Source organism: Nuphar pumila, chromosome 4 (genome assembly GCF_984573655.1).
Source record: "Nuphar pumila chromosome 4, dmNupPumi1.hap1.1, whole genome shotgun sequence".
Lineage (NCBI taxonomy): Eukaryota > Viridiplantae > Streptophyta > Magnoliopsida > Nymphaeales > Nymphaeaceae > Nuphar > Nuphar pumila.
The window spans coordinates 120,305,337-120,319,494 of record NC_143252.1 but is presented as its reverse complement, the minus strand read 5'-3'; positions in this window follow the sequence as shown (position 1 = coordinate 120,319,494).

Genomic DNA, 14,158 nt, shown 5'->3' with positions numbered 1-14,158 from the left:
AAGAAAAAAAGAAAAGAAAAGAAAAGAAAAAAAGAAAAAAAAAAGTGCAAGTTTTGCTTGAGAGAGAAGGCAGGTATCGGAGAGCAGTCACCGGCCGTCGTATTGCATATGACGTTAAATTACATCTCCTCAGCTTTCCTACTTTGATGCGGTTATGGCAGACCCAGTAGAACCAGGTACCCACACTACAAAGTTAGATCCAGTGAGTCCATTGACACCCCTAGATAAAGGACCCCACTTTCACATATCTGGCGGTTCTCAAGTGAGATGTCCAACAAGCTTATTATATTTATGTAAATTAGTTCCTCGATTCGTGAAACTGCCATCTTCTTGACAAGAACCTAATTTTTATGAAATACACAGACTGTGACACGTAGTTAGCTAGCTGCTGTTGCCATTTTTAGGCAGAAACCGCTAGGACATGATGGTAAAAGGCAAGCCTGGCATTTTCATTTAAGACAGCGTTTTAGGGCAACCTTGGATTGGTGGTGCGTCGCGGTTTCTCTCAGTGCTGTCATGCTCTCTGCTGTATGGGAGAAGCGATGTTGTCAAAGCACTCTGTTAGGATTGAAGTTGGAAGCCAAACAAACAGTGACAGGAAGCATACATGAATTCGTCATAGTGCGTGTAGGAAATTCGACGTTCTCCTCAGCCGGTCGATGCCCACAATGAGCTCAGGCCTTAGGTCGACGGTGAGCAGGACCTTGTTTCGTTGTATCCGAAAGCGGAACTGGATTTGGTAGGGTAAATGCTATGAATGTCTCATCATCCTCACAACCCCTAACCCCTTATGTAATGGGATATTAGACAGTTACGTGAATGTGGTTTTCTCCACATTCACGTAACTCCCACCTACTATCCCCATTATGTGGCCACTAACGTGACCCACTAATGGGTGTCAAACAGGGTCACACTTGTGGGTTGGACCCATAACCGATAATGTCCAACATTCTCCCACTTGACCCATTGACACCAAAAGTGTACTAAATCGAGGTGTATATCGTTATCTCGATTTAATTCTTCATGTGGGTTCACATGCCGTCCTTTATCACAAGGATGAATCGTATGAGTCATAGATATGAACACCCCTTTATGAAGTGTTATATTTTTATGTACTATGCTACAATTCACCTTCAGTGCTTAGGCATGTAAAAAATTACCTTTATGAATAGGTTGATCTCTCACATATTCTATTGGTCATTTAATATTGTTATTCTGCTATTTTCTCTAACCCATATGAGAGATTCTTTATGCAAAATCAACAATAACACAAAACCTTAGAGAATCAAAACATAAACACAAATGTGATCACTTAATGTATTGTCATACATCAGAAGGAATAAAAAAGACCCATCCCCTTTACATGTTGGGAATACAATCCAGGTGCTAGCCCTTTAGTAAGGGGATCCGCAGTCATTTCCTTCATCCCAATTGTATCAATACATACCAGATGATTCTCAGTCCTTTCTTTAACAACAAAATATTGTAACTCCATATGTCGACACAATGTTGAGTTTTTGTTGTTATTTGAAAAGGATACATCTGCTTCATTGTCACAAAAGATCTTTAGTAGTCTCTCAATAGAGTCCACTATACCAAGACCCATAATGAAGTTTCTTATCCAAATGACCAATGATGAAGTCTCGTATAGAGCAATAAATTCCGCCTCCATGGTATGAGTAGCAGTAGTAGACTGCTTTCCACTTCTCCATGAGACACCACCACCCACTAGAAGGAAAATGTATCCAGTAATGGATTTTTTACTGTCAATACACTCTTCTAAGTCCGCATCACAGTATCCAACGACCTCTAGGTGGTCAGCTTTCCTGTAGGTCAACACATAGTCTTTTGTTCCTTGTAAACAACACATGACCTTCTTCGCTGCCTTCCAGTGCGCAATGCCTGGATTTGACTGATATCTACCAAGCATTTCCATAGCAAATGCTATATCTGGTCGAGTGCAGGTATGCATATACTGTAAACTCCCAACTGTCGAAGCATATGAGACAACATCCATCTGAGCCTTCGCAATATCATCCTGAGGACAGTCTTTTAAGCTTAATTTATCCCCTTTCACTATAGGTATCGTAGAAGGAGAACAATTCTCCATCCCATATCTTTTAATAACCTTAAGGATATAGGATTTCTGAGAAAGGCCAAGGACACCCTTAGTTCTGTTACGACATATCTCGATTCCAAGGACATAAGTGGCCTCACCCATGTCTTTCATATCGAAATGAGAGGAAAAAAATTTTTTTGTTTTATGTAAAAGACTCAAATCATTAGTTGCAAGAAGAATATCGTCAACATATAAAACTAAAATTATGAACTTACTCCCACTAGTCTTAATATAAATACACTGATCAACAATATTTTCAGTGAATCCAAAGTTCATAATTACCTGATTGAACTTCTTATACCACTGGCGGGAGGCCTGTTTAAGTCCATAAATTGACTTATTCAATTTGTAAACTAAGTTATTCCAGTCATCTATACTAAAACTAGGAGGTTGTTGCATGTATACCTCCTCATCTAGATCCCCATTCAGGAAGGCAATTTTCACATTCATCTGATGCAACTCTAAATCAAAATGAGCTACGAGGGCCATGATTATCCTCAATGATTCCTTAGTTGAGACAAGAGAAAAAGTCTCATTATAATCAATGTCCTCTATCTATGTGAAACCTTTTGCAACAAGCCTAGCCTTGTACCTCTCCACATGACCTTTAGAGTCTATTTTGGTTTTATAAACCCATATACAACCAACAGGTCTAACTCCATCAGGTCGAGGTACAAGATCCCACACTTGGTTCTTTGCCATAGAGTCAAGCTCTTCTTTCATGGCATTAATTTAATGCGTTGATCTTTCACTTTCAATGACTTCTGCAAATGTGAAGGGATCTTCATCAATGTCTATAAAATCATTTGAATCTTGTAAGTACACCATATAGTCCGGATGGATAGCAGATTTCCTAATTCTGGTGGACCTCCATACAAGTGCTACAGGTGGTTCAAAATGAGCCTTTGTATCTTGTTGTTGTTGTATATCCTCATCAACAACCGGATCTAGTTGGGATTGATGTTCATTGACTGGACTTTCTCTTATATTACTCGAATGGACAATGATAGAGAAAATCAGATCTTTATCCTTAGCAGGTGTGAAACCTGAATCCTGCATTTCTTCAAAATCAATATTTTCAGACGCATCTATCCCAACAGAACCATTTTCAAGAAATCTTGCTGTATCTGTTTCCACTATCTGTGGTGTATGAGATGGACAATAAAACCTAAAGCCTTTCGATATTTTTGGATAACCAATAAAGAAACTACTAATTGTCCTAGGATCAAAAGCTTTTATATGTGGGTTATACAATTTAGCTTCTGCTGGACATCCTTATATGTGCATATATGATAAAGAAGGTTTTCTACCTGTCCACAACTCGTAAGGAGTCTTTTGAACAACCTTCGTAGGAACCTTATTCAGAATATGCACTGTTGTCCTAAGAGCTTCACCCCACAAAGTCAAAGAAAAGTTTTGAGTGATTCAACATCGCTCAAACCATTTCTTTAAGTGTACGGTTTTTTCTTTCAGCTACACCATTCTGGTAAGCACTACCAGGCATGGTATATTGATGTACAATGCCTTCCTCTTTTAGAAACCTCGCTAATGGACTTTCCTTTTGTCCCATCTCAGTGAAACGACCATAATATTTGCCACCTCTATCAGACATGACAACCTTAATAACTTCACCAGTTTGTTTCTCTACTTTTTTCTTGAAGTCCTTAAAAACCTGAAAGACCTCTGATTTTTCAGATAATAAGTAGAGATACATATACCGTGAGTAATCATCTATAAAGGTAACAAAATATTTTTCACCCGTATAATACAGTGAAAAAGGGCTACAAACATCCGTATGCACTATTTCTAACTTTTCATTGTTTCATTTGGCATCTTTCTTATATGTGTTAGACTGCTTAGCCTTTATGCAGTCAACACATGACTCTATATTCATAAAATCAAGGGATCCAAAGATTCCCTCTTTCACGAGTCTTTGGACTCTCTCTTTCGAGATATGTCCTAACCTCCGATGCCAAAGCAAATAAGATTGATCATCCTTTAGGCCACGTTTATTGTCAATCATTGTGTTCTCAATGGAGTGAGATTTTCAAATTTGGAATTTGGTTTTTAATCTATACAAACCATCACACATATATGCAAAACCTATATTCATTGAATTTTTCATAATAATAAGTTCAATTTTTTCAAATTTAAATACAAAATCAAACTTATCAAGTTTTGAAATTGAAATTAGGTTCCGACTATAAGATGGCACATAAAATGCATCGACTAAATCCAATATAAATCCTGACTCCAACACAATTCTGCAGGTCCCAACGCTCTTGACATGCAAACGCATCTTATTTCCTGAGAAGATGCTTCTTTCATGCTCCGTTGGTTCCCTTTTGTTCAGAAATGCCTGCAAAGAGTTAGCAATGTGCACCGTGGCACCAAAATCAATCCACCAACTATGCAATGGAACATGAATTAGATTGCACTCATGAGAAATGAATGACTTAATAACTTTATTTTCGAGCCACTTCTTGTACTTCAAACAGTCCACCTTCTTATGCCCCTTCTTTTTGCAGAAGAAACACTTCATAGAAGAGCCTCCTAACTGGGATTTAGCTTTCGTTTGCGAGTTTGAACTCTCCCCAGTGGCTCTCTTCTGATTCTTCCTTTTAAATGAGCTTTTTATTGGCCTCGTCCTTTGTTTATCCTTATGAGAGGCCATATGTGCACTTGACACCCGCTCACCCTTCAATCTCTCCTCTTCTTCAACACACTTGGTCAAGAGGTCATTAAAAGACTACTCAGCATTATGTGTATTGTAGGAAATTTTAAAGGGTTCATACTCAGTAGGTAACGAGGTTAAGATCAGATGGATTAAGAAAGAGTCAGAGATGGTGAACTTCATGTCATTCAGTTGAGTCGCAATATTCCTCATTTTTAAAATGTGTTGTCAGATGTGACTGTCACCAATATATTTCGTAGACACTAATTTGGACATGAGCGTACTGGCTCTTGCCTTATTAGAAGTGACAAACTGATCCTCAGTGACTCTCAAAAATTCCTTCACAGTCCTACAATGAGGAATGACGCCTCGAATATTCTTAGCCACTCGAGATTGCAAAAGCAACAAGCTAAGTTTGTTCGAGCGCTCTCACTTCTTAGGGGCAGCCTTCTGATCGGATGTACTCTGCTCTGTAAGAGCAGGAGGTTCGTTAATTCTAAGGGCCAGATCTAAATCCATATAGCCCAAAGTGAATAATATAATTTATTTCCAATCAGAAAAATTCGATCCGTCTAAAATGAGGATATTACTAGAACCATCGATAAGGAAGGAACCTGATAAAACAAGGAACGAAAACGGAAAGACATTACTATTATTGCTCAGACGAGACTCGTGTTGAAAAGGTAAAAGTGAGACCCTTTATTTTCATATTTTCTTAGACAAGCATAGTTAAGCCATTATCGTTCCACTTTGGTGAAAACGACAATGCTCATAGTTGTTCAGTCTCTTCAATTCTCAAGGAATTGACTTCAGTTGGTGAAACTAGCAGATCATGTAACCAGAAGCAATTCAACACTGTACCTTTGGGTACAAATATGCTTCATGGCTGGAATACACATCTACTATCACACCCTGTGTAAATTTGAAACACAACGACCTACCTTTGGGTAGAATCGATGTTTCATAAATTCACACATAATCATAATTACAAATCTTAATACGGTCCAAAGAATCCTTAATTAACACGACTCAGATTACTTTGATGATTACAAGAATCGGTCAATCAAGATCTTTTACCGAAAATCCTATTCATATTATGGAGCACGCCCATGCACACATTTTAATGCATGTATATTCATGACATAATATAAGTTCATGCTTCAACTAATATACATAAACTAATTGTCATGAATTTAGTTACAATTCAAGCTTAAAATCACCATGTATAACTTAATCAACACAAAATACATGAATTAACATGCATAAGTCATGCATTATTTAAAATAAATACTTTATAAAGCATGAAAAATAACAAAAGAATACTCATATGGGTAAAACTCAGGGTCCTCAAGTAGGAACCAGTCTAAAAACACTCTGAACCGGTGTAAAACTGTCCTGAACCGGTCATCAAAGGGTCTGAACTGGTTCTAAACCTTATGAACCGATACTTAATATGAACAAAAGTTCATAAAACCTTATAATTGTATGCCAAAATCCGTGTATCTCTTTATATTTATGAAAACCGGGTCTCAACATCTCGGAATCAGTGAAAAACTGGAAAGAACCGGTCAAAAATGGCTCCGAATCGGTTCAGGAAGGGGCCAGATTAGGTTCTTGATCTGATTCAGTCTTAATAGTGTTCGGATCCTGCTTAATCATGGATCCAACCCGATTCAAATGGGATTCGGGTCCGACCCGACCCATACTTGATACGGGTCGGATCTGCTTCGAACAAAACCCAGGTTAGACCCGGTCTGAAATGGACCTGGGTAGACTCGGTCCAAAACGGACCTGGATCGAACCCTACTAATAATGGATCCGGGTCAGACTTGATCCTAAATGGACCCGGGTCTAACTCGATTCGAGAGAGAGACCCGATTCTTTCCGGATCAAACCCAGACTCAGAACCATTATGGGTCCAGGTCAGATACAAGAAAAAGCGGTAAACCCGATCCACCCGAGATGGGTTTGGATCGGGTCTACTATCGGGTCACCCGCCGGATCCGATCCGGTAACCCTTTTTAACACAAAAATAGAAAACCCGATGGCCGATCCAGCCAGCACATCACCCCACGGAGATTGTCCGATCCAGCGACAGCCCCAGCTCCGGCTGATCCTGATGCTGTTTACGGATGCCCAAAAATCCTCCGGCGACCTACATCGCCCTCCCACCAGTGAACGACGTTGCCCCACGGCGGCGTGCGATTGCCGGCACCGGCTACCGGCTGGAATCGCCCGCAGACACCCTGGCGACGGCGACTCTACTGGCAGCTTGATGGAACGCCAGGCAGCGAGAAGGGGGTTTTCAAACCCCAGACGCCGGCCATCAGGCGTTCTCAACCCCGGCAAGACCTTCGACATATGCCGACCACCCTGCAACCCGATGGTGTAGGGGATCTCAGGCGACGACTCCAGCGACGATCCCGGCAATAGCAGATCCTCCCTACAGCCCAACAACCACAGGTATACATCAATCGTTTTTTTTAATGAGGTTCGCCTGAACTGACCGCTGCCGGGAAATAGATGTCACCCCTATGGCGACAATTGCCGATGAAGGTTGTTGCCCCACGACGATAGTCTGTCTAAAAAAATGATTTCCATCCTATGTCGCAAACAATGATGTTTGTGTCTTCCAGGATGCCACCCCACGGTGATATTCTGTCGCATAAGCTAGAATTCAGACAACGGGGCGAAACGCCGAAAGGGCCTACATGGCCACGCGCAGTGAAAATGCATGAACGTGGACCCATAACCCAATGTTGGTGAATCCTGTAAAACAAACAGTGACAGGAAGCGTACCTGAATTCGCCATAGTGCGTGTAGAAAATTCGGCGTTCTCCTCAGCCGGTTGACGCCCACAATGAGCCCAGGCCTTAGGTCGACGGTGAGCAGGACCCTGTTCCGCTGTATCCGAAAGCGGAACTCAATTTGGCAGGGTAAATGCTATGAATGTCTCATCATCCTCATAGCCCCTAACCCCTTATGTAATGGGAGATTAGGCAGTTACGTGAATGTGGTTTTCTCCACATTCACATAACTTCCACTCACTATCCCCATTACATGGCCACTAACGTAACCCACTAATGGGTGTCAAACATGGTCACACTTGTTGGTTTGATCCATAATCGATAATGTCCAACACAAACACCATCCAAAAGATAACATTTTTGGCAACTTCATCCTCAACGCTACATTTTGACAAAACCATATTTTGGCATGGCAAAGAAATCATGTTTTGGTCTCAATTCAAGGCTGGCAAACAGTTGTACAAGTAATTAGAATCGCATGTTGATGATACTCAACTTTATTAGAAAATGATAGTTTCAGTTTTCATCTCTCTCTCTCTCTCTGTATTAATTTAAGCTTAAACCAACTTCACCACCATCTCAAACGTCACTAAAATTTATGGATCTTTCGATAATTTTACCTTCTTGGAAAGATCAAAGAACATATACAGGACCACATCACATTAACCATTTCTAGTGATAAGCGGGGCCAACCAGCCCAACTGTAGCAAAGACCATGGCAACAATAATGACTTCAAGCTGGAAAAAAACAGTAACATAGGCAGTTTATAACATGCGTTATGATTAGAAAGATGAATGGGAGAAGAGTATAAAATGGTGTAAAAGTTGTTGCAGCTGACGTGAAATGCTCCGGTAGTGCTGTCATTTATTTCTTTATCATTCTTTCCCAAAACATCCCTACTCTATTCCCAAAGAAGATGAGCCCAGCCAAACAGTAAATTAATGAATACCAAATATTTTGATATGAAATTCTGGTGATGGGTTTCATCTTCTTTCTTTGCCAGTCTGTTCAAGCCCAAATATTCCAACTACTCTACAGCCAATGAAGATCAGCCAAATAAGGGAGGTCATCAACTAGCTAGACAAATATAGATAAGCTTCCAAGTTCATTTTCTTAGCTATGCGATAAGGACACGTTCAGGGGAGGAGTATATAATTCTTTTTGAAAGTTAGAACACAAATATGGTATTGTTCAAGTGATAAAAATATATTTTTGATATCTAATATATAAATCTATCTATTATTTAAAAATTTATTGAAAACTATTAAATATTATAAAAATAATGTTTGTTAGTGTCCAAGTGTCGTGTTGTTTCAAACTTTTGAACAGTGAAAAATGAGTTTTTTATAACTTTTCAGATTGAACGATTTCGATGAGTCACAGGACAAGGAAAAACACTTCTCAGTGATCAAAGTGAATTCAAAGTTTTATAACAAAATTTGCACATTCATATATATTTGAGTTTCAAATTAGTTTTACAACTTTAAAAAAGCTTAAAGATTCAAAATAGTACAAAAAGTATCCTAAGTTGGTCTTATTGGTTATGAATGTTGTCGTTGCTTTGCACCATCTCTTGTTCATTACTCCCCTAAAATTTTATAATAATAAGGTCAGACTCATGACCGTCTGGTAGATATCTTATCAATTCTAAGTAAAAAACATAACATTTAATATTTACAATTTAGTTTTCATAAATCTAAAGAATTTGACTTATGCAATAATGTGATTCTGTTAAACTTATGTTTCAATATTTAACTCTCATTGTGGGTACTCACCAGAAAAATTTTGAGTGAGTTGAGACCATACAAGAGTTTATTATACTATGTGTTTTAATAGCCCGTATGATAAACTGGCTCTGTGACTCCACAGAGGGTGATTCAATAATTGAGAGATAAGTTCACCCTATGCCATAAATAAAGATACACCCTATCCTTCTGCAGAAATATGAAAACTATCCACCTAAGATTCATTTGTAGTAGTAGATCATGTCCCGTATCTCCGATGATCAAGGATGTCGAGTCATTACCACTCGAGGGACATATTAACAACAATATCCATCAAAGTTTGTACCTCCTACCCTCTCTAAGGTAAGCTAAGATCTGAATGAGAAACAAAGAGTTTTTCTTTCTTAGTAAGTGTTTTATTACTGTGTAAGCCTCTAATGAGCATTCAAGGGCACTGATAGCCCGCATACTCCAATTGAGAAACCAATGTTTTATGACACAGTTATATATTTCTTCTCATTCAATGAAAGCTCTATATATACGAGCCTATGCCTGCGAAGGCAGATGTCACTTTAGAGGTGTGTATAAATTATCTTATTTTTCAAGTGTTGCACTGACACTCTTGGCCTTTCTGAGCACTTTGTAGATCTAGGTGGATCCATAAGAGCTTGTGCCTGTAAAGGAGGATGTTACTTTAGGTGTGCATGATTATCTGATCTTTCAGTGTTGCTCTGACACTCTTGGCTCTTCTGAGCACTTTGCCTATTTAAGCGGACCCCAACTATCATATTTTTTCATGCACTTCAAGTATTTAGGTTGAATCTCAGAGGTTCCTTGAATCTTGGCTCTATTCTTGGAGCCAACTGTATGCTTTATAAATATAGGTCACTACGATCCTTAGGGTTTTCATAAATTTTAACTTAGTATTATTGGCTATCTATGTAAAAGACCTTTTTGCGAAACAAGGATTTTTACTTGTAAAGTGTATGTAAAATATCCATATTTCTTGGAAGAAATGTTAGTAGCCGATCAATATTTTCGAAAAAACATAAGGGAACAAATGCTTAAAGAAAATGATTGTATAAGTCTATTTGCATATATCAAACACTATACATTTTATGAGCATTTGACAAGCGAAGATCCTACCTTTGGACGCTCGTTGATAGAAGCAAAAAATTCTCAACATAACCTAGGGAATTTTCCTCCAAAAATATTATGAAGGCTTCGGCAATTCCTCCGAGGGTGTAACTTCATCGAGGGAGGTTGGTGGAATTGAACCTTACTGGGCTAAGCTAACTTGGGCAGAACATAGATAGGGTGGAGAAAGGTGGAACCGAGTCAAGTCAAACCTAGTCGAATTTTGGTCAAACCTAGTTGGATTTTCGACATAATGCCCAATTGATTTACATTATAGATATTACCAAGTACTATCCCTAAACCTAGCACAAAGCAACAAATGCACGAGATCTTGCAAATCATAATATGTGAGCATTGAGAATTCCATTATCCATAAACCTGATTTAGCATGATTGACTTGGGCTGTTTCATCTTTCTTGAAATAACCAAAGAATGTTAATGCCTTCTATCTTCAGTTCTTGTTGATAGGTTGATGGCCAACATGAGCTGCTTGGATCTATACAATCATTTATCTAAGCATATGCGTGCAATCCATAGATTCTTACATAAAATCTATACACCTCATCTTCCTTTTCTTGATTTTCTTCAGGCTATTGAGAATTTGGAAAACATGCTATATTCAACAAATATTCAAGTGTCCAATGTGTGTAAATCAACACTTTGTTATTAATCTGAACAGGATATATGCTGAGTAGGGTTATGAACAGGCAGGATCCAAGTTAGATCAGTGCTAAATATCCGAATTCTAGTATGCCCTCAAGTAGAATATACCTGATTTATAGCATAAAACCTTTGTATGTTTCACCTGTATATGTGGTAGCTGGATGTGGATTTAGATTGGGAACTGCTTATATATTATATACAGAACATTCATACTATGAGGAACCATGGCCGATCCAGGTTGAAGAACCAAGACATGCCAGATTATGGTGAAGACAATCTAGCCGTTAGTCAAATGTAGGACAGACATGGTACAGATCTTGATCTAGTCTGAACCATATATTCGCTTCCCTAATATGAAGTAGAATAGTTTTCCTATTTTCTGTTTGGCTTTAAGGATTCAGAGGAATTGGAATCAAATTCCATTCCTCTTTGTGGCTGGAAAGTGACCAAAGAATTTATGCTATGCAAATGAAAATGAAGAAAAGGGGAAAAAAGGACAGCATATTTTACCAAAATGAGTATGGATCTATTTGTGTAAGACAAGTAATGAAGTTTGTTTGTAGGGATGGGCCAGCTTTTTGGATCATGATTAAAGGGAACTTGGGGCTGAAGTGACTCACATAATCCCATTGGAGATCACTGCTGCCATGTGATACATACATGATGTAAACATGAAAGCAGTGACTCTGGGTTTAAATTTTGATGCTTTAGACAGTAGACAGACTTACATAGAAGATTACTACAAAATTTTGTTACTGCTTTATGTGACAAACATGAACATAATTTTCCGTGGGTCACAAACATAATATTTTTATACAGTTCTAGCCTTTATTATTAAAAAATATGGCTATTCCTTAAGCTATAATTATAAATGCCTTCATCTTTGAAGGGGCAAAAAGAATCACTTACAAACTTTTGAAGCTCTTAAATGTTATTTTCCCTATTTCTATGTTGATGGACGAATAGTTGCCTTAAGGCACGTTTGTTTCTTGGTGAGGGGAAAAGCCTTTCATGTGGCAGGCACTGGGACATTGGAAAGGTAAATCATACGAAGGGGTTTTCATATGAAAGATGCCAAAGTTTGTTTTTCATGGGGAGCGAAGTGCCACTGGGTTTTGGTAGTTTGACATGGATGCTCTTGGAGTACCTACTCCTATCTAGCGGAAAATTATGGGCATAAGTTGCATCATCTCAATATGACACCATAGACATATTCAACTTGGTCTATCTGCTAATGATCAGGCTTTAGACAATATTTTTCAAGTAAGAACATGATTTTAAGTCATGAAATCTTGGTACATTGTGAGGCTGTTGATTTTTAAAGCTCACTTGTATGTGTGTTACAATCACATAACCAAAAAACGTTTTCTACTAAACAATTCATATAAATCATATATTAAGGGTTAATTTGACAAAAAACTAAAAAAAATATGAAAATTTATGGTCTCCAGTAAAAAGAACAAGTAATTTCTCTGAGAGCTTACTGTATGAAAAACAGATTGCATTAGAGGTCAAATCTCTCTCTCAAGCTCACTGTGAAGAAAAATAGAGAGTGCTTGAAAGGGGAGAAAAAGAAGGAATGAAGAGACGCACATGCAGCTGGCCAAAAAGTGGGATTATCATTAAATAGTAAGCGGATAGTTCTAAATGGTGCATTCATTTTCTTATAAGTGAAGGGCAAAATACATGGTTACCCAGCGTATGGGGTTGAATTTGTGCGACCAGATAGGAAGGAGTTATACATTTGTGTATTAAGACCATTTACTATTTTTTAAAGCTAGATCTCCCCCCGGATGATCCATATAACCAATATAACCAAGAAAAACCATAAAATTGGATGCTTTAAAAATTTGTTTTAATTAACATTCTTGTCATGTGAACGGAATGTAACTTAAATTTTATAAGGACATTTACATTGTCATGAGCATAGAATTTTTTGCAAACCCACAACATGCCAGATTATCCAGTCTAGCTAGCCTAATGGCCAAAGGCTGCACACCAACACTTTTTCATGTGTCGAATCATTTCATTGGCTGTGCCTACCTGTGTATAGTTGCCTAAGCGAAAGCTGATTAAGCGCATCATTCCTTAGTGCACCATCATCGTGCTCAATGAATAACCAAAGGGGTCATCATCCAAGTTCCAAGGAAGGGGTGACGCTCACACCCAACCAAACAATCAACCAATCCAAACGGCAACACCGCACCTTCAAGGCTGCAGCGCGACCTCATGATAGCATCACTCAAGAAGGCCTTGTGGGTCTATAACAGACATGGAAAGATTATTCTCAAGATCACTCAACCTTTCAGCTACTTGATAGTTGTTGCATCATATCAAGCAATACTACCTAGATTGCTCATGGACGCCTAGAAATTCACTTGCCTAGCCCCAAATCACCATACTCAGTTGAAACCACTTAACGTGATGCATGAGAGAATTAGCCCTAACCCACATGCATTCTTGTGCGTCCAAAGGCTACGCGTGAAAAACTCATTCAAGTCGAGAGGTCCTTAATTAAATCCGCAAAGGCAATATCTTCTGATCCATTGACACTGCTAAAACAAACAATGCTACACATTTGTGTCGCCATACACCATCTCACCAATGATGATACCGATGCCTATCGCATGCCATGCTACCACCACACGTCACCGATCAAGTAATGCATACCAGACATTTCTATACGATGTATTTTTCACTCAGTAGAGCTCTACACTGCACATGCCCCATTCTGAAGGCTTTGTCCTAGACTTGCATAATGTTTTCGTAAAAAAAAAGTCTTACTTGCATGTCACATTATAATTAAAAAAAAACTACCATTTATAACTGCTCTCTTGCCTCGCCCCTTTATCTCATTTTCTTTAATTACCAAAGAAACTTCTTTTTATCTCATTCTCCAAACTATCTCTCCCTCCTTGATAGGCATAAAATGTGGCTTGCCATAAAAAGAAAAACATTTATGAATGGCGCTGGTCATTCACATGGATAACTGTCAAGTCCTTTGGTTATTAGCAATTTAGGGGTATAATCGGG